The sequence below is a fragment of the Geospiza fortis genome, unplaced genomic scaffold (assembly GCF_000277835.1).
Source record: "Geospiza fortis unplaced genomic scaffold, GeoFor_1.0 scaffold78, whole genome shotgun sequence".
Lineage (NCBI taxonomy): Eukaryota > Metazoa > Chordata > Aves > Passeriformes > Thraupidae > Geospiza > Geospiza fortis.
Window position 1 is genome coordinate 963533 of NW_005054339.1, and position 3285 is coordinate 966817.

The following is a 3285-nucleotide window of genomic DNA, read 5'->3' on the forward strand; positions in this document are numbered from 1 at the left end:
CCGAGTCCCGGCAGCGCTCAGCTCCCCCGGCGGCGCTAACCACAGGCACCAGCAGCGTTTAGATGAAAATTTGGCTGATACTGTGCTCCGTTTTCTTGTCGGTCTTATTAATCTCCAGCGCTTCTAAAGAGCTGGCGAAATTCGCGTGGGTTCCACAATGAACATGTACCCAAAACGGGAAACGGTCTTTAGATTTCATCTCTAAGTTCAGCTTCCATTTCCTTCCATAAAAACTGAATTTGAATTCTTCACAGCAAAGGAAAAGCTGAAATAAATTATACAAAAGTTTTCCTGCAACTGAAATTTTACTCCCTGCAGTATTCTGACGGACCAGTGCCCTTGGCCCGGTCAGAGCCTCTGCAAAACCACTTCTTATACAGCCTTTTCAGAAACCTTTGTAAACAACTTGCTTGATGGGAAGTTTTAGGATTGCACTAAACTTTTTAACAATAAAACTTCAGATGTACCCAACACTTTTAATAGAATATCTGTTCTCTGATTATATAATAAAACAGAATGAAAATCATCAACTTGCACTACAGAACTTGGGTTGCTGTGGAAACCTTCATTATTTATTTTTTTAACACGTGCAACTACTGTTTCCCCACCGAGCAGGGCCAGGTTTCTGTTTGGGTTTTGGTTTGGTTTTGGGATGTCGGGTTTTGTTTTCCTGTGTGGAGAGCAAACAGCAAGTGGCCAAGAACTGAGTGTGCTTGTACATTATTCATTTTAAAAAACCAACTTATTCTATCCTACCTTAATTCATATTCACATTTAGGCATTTGTATTTACAATAGCTCCGTTCCTTCCCTTCCTGAGGCACTCCCACAGCATGCAGAAATAGCTTTTTGAAGGGACAAAGCATGACAAAGTCACTGAGTTGCATCTGTTGGAGATAGGCTGCTCCAGGGTTTGAGAAAGTGTTTTTGGTTTTTTAACTCTGTATATGTCAATAATAAATACCTTTCCTTCTCTTCTGAGTACTTTAGGAACAGAAAACCTCTGCAGTGACAGGAATTGGTTAATTCTTCCAGGCTCCTTATTCCACAGTCTCAGTCCTTCAAGGATTCTTCTTGCTGCCAAGCTGACCAGTACTTAAACTGATATTTTTCTTGCTTAAGAAAAAATACAGCTTTTTTTTTTCCCAACTACAACCATTTCTGAGTTGACTTTTCCCTTAAAGTAAACCTGGAATGAAGGTGAACTTGGGAAGGCAAGTGAGATCCTTTTAGGGTTAGATAAACTCTGAGAAGGACACCAAAGCAGCTGGACAGGATAGGACCTGCAAGGACCTAACAGCATACAGAAAGCACTTTCTTTAAAGGCCATACGTGTGATCATGGACATACAAATGACAGCAATGGCAGGGACACATACTGATCTCAGATTACCTGTATTTGAAACAGAACACATGTTATTGCATGTTTATTCCTAGATCTTTTCTGCACTGCTGCTGGTGGAGGGAGGGTCAGTAGATGGCCATATGACCCACATGACTTCAGGAAGAAAAAAGTCAATGTACTTACCTGCGGAGTCAGTGGAATGCAAGTTTGCTTAAGTTAAAGTTACCAAGTATATTTACACCTGTTCCTCTGATCTCTGCATCCACCCCTTTAATGAGGCTCCTATCACCTCCACAGAAATACTGATTGCTTTAGTAAACACTCTTAGCTTCAGTGTAGCAAGGAACAAACAGCTCATCCTCCCACGAAGGCAGAGCCACAAATCTCCCAGGCACCAAGCTGGAATTCAGGATTACCCACGTGCACAGGGAGAGACCAAAGCAAACAGCCACTGCTGCAGAACAACTGTTTCTGCTGTCTCTTCTCTCTCTTAACAGAGCTCACTCCTGCCAGCTTCAATATTCATACTGCTGTGGAAAGCATAGGAAAAGCAGAGAAGTACTGTAGCAAGCAGAAACAAGAAATTCTCGGGGTTATATGCCCCAGGGTTTTCTTTCTTTTTCCTTCTTTTTTCGTGGAGCTGTTTTTGTTTTCCCTTATAAAGTTTGCACATTGAAAACACTACACAAAATTGGAATCCAAAGCCTACTTCTAGTAAGGTTTTGTTAAGAAGTTTTTAAAATTTGTATCAGCAATCAAAATAAAATTTAAAATCTGATCTAAATGTCAGAGCTCCTACAAGAAGAGATTCTGTTGGTGGGCATTGTGGATCCCAAAATTAATGGTTTTCAGAGAAAAGAAGCCTCTCCTTGCAGAAGTCTTTGAGGTGCTGTTCTGTCTCTAAAGTCTTGTGTTGCACTGTACTGAAATAAAGGCAAATACAAGCTTCAAGAATTTATTTAAATGAACAAGTCAAGTCAGCAGAAAAGCACTAATCTCTGAAAAACACTGTGTAAAGTTACTTAATGTCCACTGTGCTCATGAGTTGTCCTGTCAGAGGTACTGTGAGTTGCTTATGGTTCTGCTACTGCAAACACAGTTGTCCTTATCCAAACAGAGCAACCAGTGACGTTTAACACAGTGTTAATTAAAATACATTCGAGAGTTCATCCTATATTGTCCTGTCTTGCCATAATATAGATGTGATCTGAAAGACAGCTGGCTTGGGATTGGAGAGATTTGACACAGTTTCTTTCTCTTAAATAGATCAAGGGAACTGCACAATCCTTTCAAATGCTCTTCAAGGGACAATGGAAGGCCAGAGTGCAGAAAGCAGAGAGATTCTTACACCTTCCTCCAAGCAGCTTTCTCTCAGTTATCCCAGCCTTAAGGTACCACAGAACATATCACCCTCCTGCCCTTTTTTTCAGGGAAGTGCAGCCCCACACTTTACCCTTTCTCCCCATTCTCAGGCCTATAGTTGCTGGTAACTTCCATTATTACTTCAAGCCTCTGTTTCAGTAAGATGGCCCAGGGCCCTTGCAATCAGAAAAAACCAATCAGAGATGAATCTCAACTCCCTGTGATAGACCAGAAAATTTATTTGATTACATCCCATCCCTTTCTACATTTGAGGGTCTGACTTTTTATTTTTGTTTCTTTAAAGTTAATATTCTTCCCCTGTTAAGACAAATTAAGCCATTTCCTCATTAAATTATGAATTCCTCACCTTGCAGGGAGAAACAAAGAGATGCAAAGCAAATCTACTCTATCATCATCTGTGATGACCTCACAGGTCCTTTTGAAGCACCAAGTGTTTCTATTCTATGCCTCAAAAGGGATTCTGGTGTCCCAAGAACTGAGCTATTCTTCCTTTGGTGAAGTCATCTTCTAAAACTTTTAAGCAGGTCTCAGGTTTTGGTGCACAAACCCAAATTCTATT